Source organism: Euprymna scolopes, chromosome 16 (assembly GCF_053919585.1).
Source record: "Euprymna scolopes isolate OS-2025 chromosome 16, ASM5391958v1, whole genome shotgun sequence".
NCBI lineage: Eukaryota > Metazoa > Mollusca > Cephalopoda > Sepiida > Sepiolidae > Euprymna > Euprymna scolopes.
Genome location: NC_136497.1, coordinates 31,525,880 through 31,540,455, shown reverse-complemented (window position 1 = coordinate 31,540,455; position 14,576 = coordinate 31,525,880).

The following is a 14,576-nucleotide window of genomic DNA, read 5'->3' as shown; positions in this document are numbered from 1 at the left end:
CCGGTCGATAAACAGGCTGTTCTTATTACATAAATGAAGGGAAGATGACATTTCGTAGCAGCGTTTCTTTTGGTTGTAGCTCTATTTGTGACAACCATTTATCAAGTCTTTTGTCTCTTTCCAACCATTCTCAAGTGGATGAAAATCATCGTATATGAAGCAAGTTCTTGAACACTTGTGCGTGAATTAGCGTCGAGTCAACCTCTTAATTGGCCGTTGTCAGTATCCAATCCCCGACTACTATGCAAATACCGAACGCAATTTCTTAAACTACCATTGTGCTGTGCTTTCAGTAGTGGTTCCTAGGCCAAACACTTCGTTGATATCGTGTAAGTTGAATTCAACTAAGAAAATTGTGCGAATTTGCTTTCTTTCAATTTTGTATCTAACGCTCTGAAAACAAAACATAATTGTTTTAAAACAATTGTAATAAAAATGTTTAGATAGAGAGAGAAATGCTCTTTAAAATGATTTATAAAGTAAAGATATTATAGTCAAATATTGTAAAATACGTCATTTGAAATCAAAAATTTTAAAGTTGGAAAAACATTCCTGTCAATCTAATATATTTATATTTAAATTCTAGCAGGACCTGTGTACCGGCACCGCTAGGTGGAAAAAACAAAAACAATTACACGACGGTTTTTGAACAAGAAAATAGCGTCCACTGGCGCCTTGGCGAAAATGAATGTACAGTGCCGAAATAATAACGTTAGTATTTATAAATCCATTCTTTACATGGGGATTAGATTATGTATGTGTGTATTCTGTGTTTTTACGTAATGTGTCAAATAAAAATAGGGTAGTTGTTGCCGTCAGTCTGTAAGCTATAATGAAAATTTTAAAAAATGAACTAAAAATTAATTATTATCCAGTTCATTCATACCAGAGGGAACATTGTTTCACTAGTAAAAGAAACAACTACAAAACACTGCAGCGAACATGAACAATGATTCTCGTAGCTATTCACTTTTTCTTTTTCACTTCGTTTTTTTTTTCTTCGGCGATTATCATCCAGTACGGGATATATATTCAGATTAAAACAGAAATTTAAGGTAGCATTTTTCATAACTGTAATAATCGGAGATCAATTTGTTACGATAACGTACTAATCAATGGAACGCTTTTTTTTTGGCACGTCAGTTATTAATGCTGCCCCTAACCGTTAAATGTTTTCTCTTGATAAAATGTATACAATGTTTTTCTAATGTGAAACTAAACGTGTAATCTATGATAAGCGCCGTAGAAATTTGAAAAGTATTGAATGGAAACATGTAAATGATAGTGACAGGTTTATTAACGGGAGTAGGCAAAAAAGTGAGTGTTCACTGTAGTAGGACGTTATAATTTCAAATGTAACCCTGTAAACGCTGATAATCCCCTGAAAAACTTACGAATAAGTGAAAAATGTTTTAAAAAAGTAAATGGCAGGGACAGAATTGTTCAGGTTCACCGATTCTTTTTTTTTTTTTTTTTTTTTGTAAACTGAAATTTATGGCTGTAATCGATGACAAGCGCCAGAAAATATATACGAAAATCTGAAAAGCTGAAATCTAAAAGCTGGAGTCAGCATAGTTCAGGTCTGCTAAACCATATTAGATGGTACCTGACGAATTGGACCCCTAATATGAAAGATGATCTTTTCGTCTTTTTCAACTATTTGTGCGGATTATTATTGAGTGGGGAATAGGCTAGAGGAAAGACTGTACATTTTAAGATTTGGAAAGCCTGGCCCCGTTTCTCATGAAACATTATGGTAAATATGAAAAAAAGCTATATATTTAAAGATTTGGAAGGGGGAATCTTTTGTGCCAATGTTATGTTATAATATGGTAGCTTAGTGTCCAAGCGATAATAATCTTTAGAATTAGGTGAAACAGCCGAAAGGGTAAAAATATGTAAGGGTTAGAGTGCACCCATGATTGTATAAAAAAAGCAATTTAAAAAGGGAACGGATTGGGTATCTTTAGTGCGATATGTTTTCAATGGAAAAAAAACACAAGCGAAAAGTTTAAATCGAGGAAAACTGTTTAGTTGTGGTTTTCGACGACGACGACGATGACGACGACGACGACGACGAAGGAGTGTTGTAGAGAATAATGTTTCTTAAAAGCTCTAAATGAAATCTTAAAGTCAAATTTTGCGAAAGACAGTAGGTGAACTGGAGTAAAAAATAAAAAAAGGAACAGAATACCAGTCTGTATTACGAAGCGTGTTCAATGGTAAAATAAAATTCGGTCGCAAGGATTGTGTAATTTTTTGTTGTTGTTTTGAAGACAGCGTCAACGACGACTACGACAATGAAGATTCTTAGTGGATAGTGTGTATTATTCAAAGGCAAATTTTGTAAAAGAAAGCAAGTAACCTGGTTATTGATCGTTCGTTTAATGATTTAACTCTCTTCTATCTTTCGATCTAACATGACTTAAATGACTTAGCATTAAATGACCTTAACGCCGAGCGAAATAATATGGTTCTTAGTGACGCCATATTTTATTGTAAGTAACAGTTCTTTTATAAAGTGAATAACTGGATTCCAGAAAGTGAACATTATCAGACCTCAGTCAATCAAAATAGACGTTCTTTGGCAAGAGAGGCTTTGTTATTTATAAAACGTAAATTGGACAGATTATGTTCGATTTGTGTATGCAAGAGCCAGTTAGGGTCGGTGTTGTCACAGACTCTGTGAAACGTGTAGAATTCTTTTTCGGTGACTACTGGTAGCAGTGGTAGGACTAAATATTTAAAGAGAAAAATAAGGAATCCTTCCTCTAACAATATTGCGATTGTGATGGTGTTGCTCATAGGATGTAATGTAGTATTTTATTATCATGGCGGAATGTGCCTTAAATGGAGTTCGAAAGCTACATGAGATGAGTTAAAAGCAAAACTAGGCAGGAGATTTTCTGACATCATCGATAAGCACTTCCCCGTAACCAACCCCTTAAACAAAAGTTTTAATAAAAATAACATAAAGTTATCATACAACTGCTGCGATGTTTACAGATGATAATTAAAGCGCATACTAACAAAATATTAAATAAGAGCAATGGAAATAATAACATAATAAATATATAAAGTGAACAACATGACGAAAATAAAACTAACACAAAAGGCAAAAATGTAACTATTAGACATAATAATGATAATAAACCAAACCACAAACAACCCTAATAGGAATAAAATTAAAATACTAATAATGAACAAAATTGATGTAACTGTAGGGTTCGCGCACTTCAAAATAAATATCTAACAAAAACCATAGTTGACCTGGCCACAAAAATGTGAAAGGAAATATTAAGTAGGCATTACCTCCTTAGATTTAAGTACCAGATATTATGACCAGAAAAGCACGTACAATAACCAAAAAATACCGAATGAAATCAGCACAAGGAAACTAATACTAGAAACTAAAAGAAAGTGGACATAGCCCATAGTCAAATTGAAAATTGTAAGACAGGCATTTCATTTCTCGCAGCCAATGATAAAGGAAATGGAAATTTAAAAGTTGAGGTTGAGACTGAAGCAAGAAAAATCGCACTATAGTAAAACCAGAACTAAGAAGGTGAAAAGCTGTTGAGACTAGAGGCAGGGGACAGCGTTAGGAATTTGGTGAAGAAAGTGAATAAGAGGTTAGATGGGTTAAAAGTTCACATCTGTTTTGTTAAAGAACGAGAATAGTTATCAATGTTTTCCCCTTTTATATCTAAATGACATAAGTACATAAAAATAAATGATATTAGTAAATCTTATTTAATGACATTAGTAAATGGTAATAAATGACATTAGTAAATGGTAACAAATTGAAATTCGTAAATGGTAATAGATGAAATCAGCAAATGTAATAAATGACATTTGTAAATGGTAATAAATAACATAAGTAAATGGTAATTAATTACATTAGTAAATGGTAATAGATGAAATTAGTAAATGTTAATAAATGACATTAGTAAATCGTAATAAATGACATTAGTAAATCGAAATTAATGACATTATTAAATGGTAATTAATGACATTAGTAAATCGTAATAAATGACATTAGTAAATGGTAATAATTGACGATAAATAAAATAAGTAAATGGCAATAAATGACATTAGTAAATCGTAATGAATGACATTAGTGAATGGTAATAAATGAAATTAGTAAATGGTAATAAATGATATTAGTAAATGGTAATAAATGGCATTAGTAAATCGTAACAAATAAAATTAGTAAATGGTAATAAATGAAATTAGTCAATGGTATTAAATGACATTGGAAAATGGTAATAAATGACATTAGTAAATGGTAATAAATGACATTAGTAAACAGTAAAAAAATGACATCAGCAAATGGTAATAAATGACATTAGTCAATGGTAACAAATGAAATTCGTAAATGGTAATAGATGAAATCAGACAATGTAATAAATGATATAAGTAAATGGTAATAAATGACATTAGTAAATGGTAATAAATAGCATTAGTAAATGGTAATAAATGACATTAGTAAATGGTAATATATGGCATTAGTAAATGGTAATAGATGACATTAGTAAATGGTAATAGATGACATTAGTAAATGGTAATAAATGACATTAGTCAATGGTAATAAATGACATTTGTAAATGGTAATATATGACATTAGTAAATGGTAATAAATGACATTAGTAAATGGTAAAAAATGACATTAGTAAATGGTAATAAAGAACATTAGTAAATGTCAATCAATGACATAAGTAAATGGTAATAAATGACATTAGTAAATTATAATATATGACATTAGTAAATGGAACTAAATGGCGTTAGTTAATAGTTATAAATGACATTAGTAAATGGTAACAAAAGACATTAGTAAATGGTAATAAATTAAATTCGTAAATGATTGCCATTAGTAAATGGTAAACTATGTAATTAGTAAATGATAATAAATGACATTAGTAAATTGCAATAAATCACATTAGTAAATGGTAATAAATGGCATTTGTAAATTGTAATATATGACATTAGTAAATGGTAACAAATGACATTAGTAAATGGTAATAATGTACATTAGTCAATGGTAATAAATGTACATTAGTAAATGGTAATAATTGACATTAGTAAATGGTAATAAATAACATTAGTAAATTGTAATAAATAACATTAGTAAAGGGTAATAATATACATTAGTCAATGGTAATAATGTACATCAGTAAATGGTAAAAAATAACATTAGTAAATGGTTATAAATGACATAAGTAAATGGTTATAAATGGTCTTAGTAAATAGTAATAAATGACATTAGTAAATGGTAATAAATGGCATTAGTAAATGGTTATAAATGACATTAGTAAATGGTTATAAATGAAATAAGTAAATGGTTATAAATGGCATTAGTAAATGGTAATAAATGACATTAGTAAATGGTAATTAATGGCATTAGTAAATGGTAATAAATGACATTAGTAAATGGTAATAAATGACATTAGTAAATGGTAATAAATGGCATTTGTAAATGGTAATAAATGACATTAGTAAATAGTAATAAATGACATTAGTAAATAGTAATAAATGACATTAGTAAATAGTAATAAATGACATTAGTAAATAGTAATAAATAACATTAGTAAATGGTAATAAATGACATTAGTAAATGGTAATAAATGACATTAGTAAATAGTAATAAATGACATTAGTAAATGGTAATAAATGACATTAGTAAATGGTAATAAATGACATTAGTAAATGGTAATAAATGGCATTTGTAAATGGTAATAAATGACATTAGTAAATAGTAATAAATGACATTAGTAAATAGTAATAAATGTCATTAGTAAATAGTAATAAATGACATTAGTAAATGGTAATAAATGACATTAGTAAATGGTAATAAATGAAATTAGTAAACAGTAATAAATGAAATTAGTAAATGGTAATAAATGACATTAGTAAATAGTAATAAATGACATTAGTAAATAGTAATAAATGACATTAGTAAATGGTAATAAATGACATTAGTAAATAGTAATAAATGAAATTAGTAAATGGTAATAAATTAAATTAGTAAATGGTAATAACTGAAATTAGTAAATAGTAATAAATGAAATTAGTAAATGGTAATAAATGACATTAGTAAATAGTAATAAATGAAATTAGTAAATGGTAATAAATGAAATGCGTAAATGGTAATAAATGACATTAGTAAATAGTAATAAATGACATTAGTAAATGGTAATAACTGAAATTAGTAAATGGTAATAAATGACATTAGTAAATGGTAATAAATGAAATTAGTACATGGTAATAAATGAAATTAGTACATGGTAATAAATGAAATTAGTAAATGGTAATAAATGACATTAGTAAATGGTAATAAATGAAATTAGTACATGGTAATAAATGAAATTAGTAAATGGTAATAAATGACATTAGTAAATGGTAATAAATGAAATTAGTACATGGTAATAAATGAAATTAGTAAATGGTAATAAATGACATTAGTAAATGGTAATAAATGACATTAGTAAATGGTAATAAATGACATTAGTAAATGGTAATAAATGACATTAGTAAATAGTAATAAATGACATTAGTAAATGGTAATAAATGACATTAGTAAATGGTAATAAATGACATTAGTAAATGGTAATAAATGACATTAGTAAATAGTAATAAATGAAATTAGTAAATGGTAATAAATGACATTAGTAAATGGTAATAAATGACATTAGTAAATAGTAATAAATGACATTAGTAAATAGTAATAAATGACATTAGTATATAGTAATAAATGACATTAGTAAATAGTAATAAATGACATTAGTAAATAGTAATAAATGAAATTAGTAAATGGTAATAAATGACATTAGTAAATGGTAATAAATGAAATTAGTAAATGGTAATAAATGACATTAGTAAATGGTAATAAATGACATTAGTAAATAGTAATAAAACATTAGTAAATAGTAATAAATGACATTAGTAAATGGTAATAAATGACATTAGTAAATAGTAATAAATGGCATTAGTAAATGGTAATAAATGACATTAGTAAATGGTAATAAATAACATTAGTAAATAGTAATAAATGACATTAGTAAATGGTAATAAATGACATTAGTAAATGGTAATAAATGAAATTAGTAAATGGTAATAAATGACATTAGTAAATGGTAATAAATGACATTAGTAAATCGTAATGAATGACATTAGTGAATGGTAATAAATGAAATTAGTAAATGGTAATAAATGATATTAGTAAATGGTAATAAATGGCATTAGTAAATCGTAACAAATAAAATTAGTAAATGGTAATAAATGAAATTAGTCAATGGTATTAAATGACATTGGAAAATGGTAATAAATGACATTAGTAAATGGTAATAAATGACATTAGTAAACAGTAAAAAAATGACATCAGCAAATGGTAATAAATGACATTAGTCAATGGTAACAAATGAAATTCGTAAATGGTAATAGATGAAATCAGACAATGTAATAAATGATATAAGTAAATGGTAATAAATGACATTAGTAAATGGTAATAAATAGCATTAGTAAATGGTAATAAATGACATTAGTAAATGGTAATATATGGCATTAGTAAATGGTAATAGATGACATTAGTAAATGGTAATAGATGACATTAGTAAATGGTAATAAATGACATTAGTCAATGGTAATAAATGACATTTGTAAATGGTAATATATGACATTAGTAAATGGTAATAAATGACATTAGTAAATGGTAAAAAATGACATTAGTAAATGGTAATAAAGAACATTAGTAAATGTCAATCAATGACATAAGTAAATGGTAATAAATGACATTAGTAAATTATAATATATAACATTAGTAAATGGAACTAAATGGCGTTAGTTAATAGTTATAAATGACATTAGTAAATGGTAACAAAAGACATTAGTAAATGGTAATAAATTAAATTCGTAAATGATTGCCATTAGTAAATGGTAAACTATGTAATTAGTAAATGATAATAAATGACATTAGTAAATTGCAATAAATCACATTAGTAAATGGTAATAAATGGCATTTGTAAATTGTAATATATGACATTAGTAAATGGTAACAAATGACATTAGTAAATGGTAATAATGTACATTAGTCAATGGTAATAAATGTACATTAGTAAATGGTAATAATTGACATTAGTAAATGGTAATAAATAACATTAGTAAATTGTAATAAATAACATTAGTAAAGGGTAATAATATACATTAGTCAATGGTAATAATGTACATCAGTAAATGGTAAAAAATAACATTAGTAAATGGTTATAAATGACATAAGTAAATGGTTATAAATGGTCTTAGTAAATAGTAATAAATGACATTAGTAAATGGTAATAAATGGCATTAGTAAATGGTTATAAATGACATTAGTAAATGGTTATAAATGAAATAAGTAAATGGTTATAAATGGCATTAGTAAATGGTAATAAATGACATTAGTAAATGGTAATTAATGGCATTAGTAAATGGTAATAAATGACATTAGTAAATGGTAATAAATGACATTAGTAAATGGTAATAAATGGCATTTGTAAATGGTAATAAATGACATTAGTAAATAGTAATAAATGACATTAGTAAATAGTAATAAATGACATTAGTAAATAGTAATAAATGACATTAGTAAATAGTAATAAATAACATTAGTAAATGGTAATAAATGACATTAGTAAATGGTAATAAATGACATTAGTAAATAGTAATAAATGACATTAGTAAATGGTAATAAATGACATTAGTAAATGGTAATAAATGACATTAGTAAATGGTAATAAATGGCATTTGTAAATGGTAATAAATGACATTAGTAAATAGTAATAAATGACATTAGTAAATAGTAATAAATGTCATTAGTAAATAGTAATAAATGACATTAGTAAATGGTAATAAATGACATTAGTAAATGGTAATAAATGAAATTAGTAAACAGTAATAAATGAAATTAGTAAATGGTAATAAATGACATTAGTAAATAGTAATAAATGACATTAGTAAATAGTAATAAATGACATTAGTAAATGGTAATAAATGACATTAGTAAATAGTAATAAATGAAATTAGTAAATGGTAATAAATTAAATTAGTAAATGGTAATAACTGAAATTAGTAAATAGTAATAAATGAAATTAGTAAATGGTAATAAATGACATTAGTAAATAGTAATAAATGAAATTAGTAAATGGTAATAAATGAAATTAGTAAATGGTAATAAATGACATTAGTAAATAGTAATAAATGACATTAGTAAATGGTAATAACTGAAATTAGTAAATGGTAATAAATGACATTAGTAAATGGTAATAAATGAAATTAGTACATGGTAATAAATGAAATTAGTACATGGTAATAAATGAAATTAGTAAATGGTAATAAATGACATTAGTAAATGGTAATAAATGAAATTAGTACATGGTAATAAATGAAATTAGTAAATGGTAATAAATGACATTAGTAAATGGTAATAAATGAAATTAGTACATGGTAATAAATGAAATCAGTAAATGGTAATAAATGACATTAGTAAATGGTAATAAATGACATTAGTAAATGGTAATAAATGACATTAGTAAATGGTAATAAATGACATTAGTAAATAGTAATAAATGACATTAGTAAATGGTAATAAATGACATTAGTAAATGGTAATAAATGACATTAGTAAATGGTAATAAATGACATTAGTAAATAGTAATAAATGAAATTAGTAAATGGTAATAAATGACATTAGTAAATGGTAATAAATGACATTAGTAAATAGTAATAAATGACATTAGTAAATAGTAATAAATGACATTAGTATATAGTAATAAATGACATTAGTAAATAGTAATAAATGACATTAGTAAATAGTAATAAATGAAATTAGTAAATGGTAATAAATGACATTAGTAAATGGTAATAAATGAAATTAGTAAATGGTAATAAATGACATTAGTAAATGGTAATAAATGACATTAGTAAATAGTAATAAAACATTAGTAAATAGTAATAAATGACATTAGTAAATGGTAATAAATGACATTAGTAAATAGTAATAAATGGCATTAGTAAATGGTAATAAATGACATTAGTAAATGGTAATAAATAACATTAGTAAATAGTAATAAATGACATTAGTAAATGGTAATAAATGACATTAGTAAATGGTAATAAATGAAATTAGTAAATGGTAATAAATGACATTAGTAAATGGTAATAAATGACATTAGTAAATAGTAATAAATGACATTAGTGAATGGTAATAAATGACATTAGTAAATAGTAATAAATGAAATTAGTAAATAGTAATAAATGACATTAGTAAATGGTAATAAATGACATTAGTAAATAGTAATAAATGACATTAGTAAATGGTAATAAATGAAATTAGTAAATGGTAATAAATGACATTAGTAAATGGTAATAAATGACATTAGTAAATAGTAATAAATGACATTAGTAAATGGTAATAAATGACATTAGTAAATGGTAATAAATGACATTAGTACATAGTAATAAATGAAATTAGTAAATGGTAATAAATGACATTAGTAAATGGTAATAAATGACATTAGTAAATGGTAATAAATGACATTAGTAAATAGTAATAAATGACATTAGTATATAGTAATAAATGACATTAGTAAATAGTAATAAATGACATTAGTAAATGGTAATAAATGACATTAGTAAATGGTAATAAATGACATTAGTAAATAGTAATAAATGAAATTAGTAAATGGTAATAAATGACATTAGTAAATGGTAATAAATGACATTAGTAAAAAGTAATAAATGACATTAGTAAATAGTAATAAATGAAATTAGTAAATAGTAATAAATGACATTAGTAAATAGTAATAAATGACATTAGTAAATAGTAATAAATGAAATTAGTAAATAGTAATAAATGACATTAGTATATAGTAATAAATGACATTAGTAAATAGTAATAAATGACATTAGTAAATGGTAATAAATGAAATTAGTAAATAGTAATAAATGACATTAGTAAATAGTTATAAATGACATTAGTAAATGGTAATAAATGACATTAGTAAATAGTAATAAATGACATTAGTAAATAGTAATAAATGACGTTAGTAAATGGTAATAAATGAAATTAGTAAATGGTAATAAATTACATTAGTAAATAGTAATAAATGAAATTAGTAAATGGTAATAAATGAAATTAGTAAATGGTAATAAATGACATTAGTAAATAGTAATAAATGAAATTAGTAAATGGTAATAAATGAAATTAGTACATGGTAATAAATGACATTAGTAAATGGTAATAAATGACATTAGTAAATGGTAATAAATGACATTAGTAAATGGTAATAAATGACATTAGTAAATGGTAATAAATGAAATTAGTAAATGGTAATAAATGACATTAGTAAATAGTAATAAATGACATTAGTAAATGGTAATAAATGACATTAGTATATAGTAATAAATGAAATTAGTAAATGGTAATAAATTAAATTAGTAAATGGTAATAAATGAAATTAGTAAATTGTAATAAATGAAATTAGTAAATGGTAATAAATGAAATTAGTAAATGGTAATAAATGACATTAGTAAATGGTAATAAATGACATTAGTAAATGGTAATAAATGACATTAGTAAATGGTAATAAATGACATTAGTAAATAGTAATAAATCACATTAGTAAATAGTAATAAATGACATTAGTAAATAGTAATAAATCACGTTAGTAAATGGTAATAAATGAAATTAGTAAATGGTAACAAATGACATTAGTAAATAGTAATAAATGAAATTAGTAAATGGTAATAAATGAAATTAGTAAATGGTAATAAATGACATTAGTAAATAGTAATAAATGACATTAGTAAATGGTAATAAATGAAATTAGTAAGTGGTAATAAATGACATTAGTAAATAGTAATAAATGAAATTAGTAAATGGTAATAAATGAAATTAGTAAATGGTAATAAATGACATTAGTAAATGGTAATAAATGAAATTAGTAAATGGTAATAAATGACATTAGTAAATGGTAATAAATGAAATTAGTAAATGGTAATAAATGAAATTAGTAAATGGTAATAAATGACATTAGTAAATGGTAATAAATCACATTAGTAAATAGTAATAAATGACATTAGTAAATGGTAATAAATGAAATTAGTAAATGGTAATAAATGACATTAGTAAATAGTAATAAATGACATTAGTAAATGGTAATAAATGAAATTAGTAAATGGTAATAAATGACATTAGTAAATAGTAATAAATGAAATTAGTAAATGGTAATAAATGAAATTAGTAAATGGTAATAAATGACATTAGTAAATAGTAATAAATGAAATTAGTAAATGGTAATAAATGAAATTAGTAAATGGTAATAAATAACATTAGTAAATGGTAATAAATGACATTAGTAAATGGTAATAAATGACATTAGTAAATAGTAATAAATGACATTAGTAAATGGTAATAAATGAAATTAGTAAATGGTAATAAATGACATTAGTAAATAGTAATAAATGACATTAGTAAATGGTAATAAATGACATTAGTAAATAGTAATAAATGAAATTAGTAAATGGTAATAAATGAGATTAGTAAATGGTAATAAATGAAATTAGTAAATGGTAATAAATGACATTAGTAAATGGTAATAAATGAAATTAGTAAATGGTAATAAATGAAATTAGTAAATGGTAATAAATAACATTAGTAAATGGTAATAAATGAAATTAGTAAATGGTAATAAATGACATTAGTAAATGGTAATAAATGACATTAGTAAATAGCAATAAATGACATTAGTAAATAGTAATAAATGACATTAGTAAATAGTAATAAATTGCATTAGTAAATAGTAATAAATCACATTAGTAAATAGTAATAAATGACATTAGTAAATAGTAATAAATTGCATTAGTAAATAGTAATAAATCACATTAGTAAATAGTAATAAATGACATTAGTAAATAGTAATAAATTGCATTAGTAAATAGTAATAAATCACATTAGTAAATAGTAATAAATGACATTAGTAAATAGTAATAAATGACATTAGTAAATGGTAATAAATGAAATTAGTAAATGGTAATAAATGAAATTAGTAAATGGTAATATATGACATTAGTAAATAGCAATAAATGACATTAGTAAATAGTAATAAATGACATTAGTAAATAGTAATAAATGACATTAGTAAATAGTAATAAATGACATTAGTAAATAGTAATAAATGACATTAGTAAATGGTAATAAATGAAATTAGTAAATGGTAATAAATGAAATTAGTAAATGGTAATAAATGACATTAGTAAATGGTAATAAATGACATTAGTACATGGTAATAAATGACATTAGTAAATGGTAATAAATGACATTAGTAAATGGTAATAAATGAAATTAGTAAATGGTAATAAATGACATTAGTAAATGGTAATAAATGACATTAGTAAATAGTAATAAATGACATTAGTAAATAGTAATAAATGACATTAGTAAATAGTAATAAATGACATTAGTAAATAGTCATAAATGACATTAGTAAATAGTAATAAATGACATTAGTAAATGGTAATAAATGACATTAGTAAATGGTAATAAATGACATTAGTAAATAGTAATAAATGACATGAGTAAATAGTAATAAATGACATTAGTAAATGGTAATAAGTGACATTAGTAAATGGTAATAAATGACATTAGTAAATGGTAATAAATGACATTAGTAAATGGTAATAAATGACATTAGTAAATAGTAATAAATGACATTAGTAAATAGTAATAAATGACATTAGTAAATGGTAATAAATGACATTAGTAAATAGTAATAAATGACATTAGTAAATGGTAATAAATGACATTAGTAAATGGTAATAAATGACATTAGTAAATAGTAATAAATGACATTAGTAAATAGTAATAAATGACATTAGTAAATGGTAATAAATGACATTAGTAAATGGTAATAAATGAAATTAGTAAATGGTAATAAATGACATTAGTAAATAGTAATAAATGAAATTAGTACATGGTAATAAATGACATTAGTAAATGGTAATAAATGGAATTAGTAAATGGTAATAAATGACATTAGTAAATAGTAATAAATGAAATTAGTAAATGGTAATAAATGACATTAGTAAATGGTAATAAATGACATTAGTAAATAGTAATAAATGACATTAGTAAATAGTAATAAATGACATTAGTAAATGGTAATAAATGACATTAGTAAATGGTAATAAATGACATTAGTAAATAGTAATAAATGACATTAGTAAATAGTAATAAATGACATTAGTAAATGGTAATAAATGACATTAGTAAATGGTAATAAATGACATTAGTCAATAGTAACAAAAGACATTAGTAAATAGTAATAAATGACATTAGTAAATAGTAATAAATGACATTAGTAAATAGTAATAAATGACATTAGTAAATAGTAATAAATGACATTAGTAAATAGTAATAAATGACATTAGTAAATAGTAATAAATGACATTAGTAAATAGTAATAAATGACATTAGTACATGGTAATAAATGACATTAGTAAATAGTAATAAATGACATTAGTAAATGGTAATAAATGACATTAGTAAA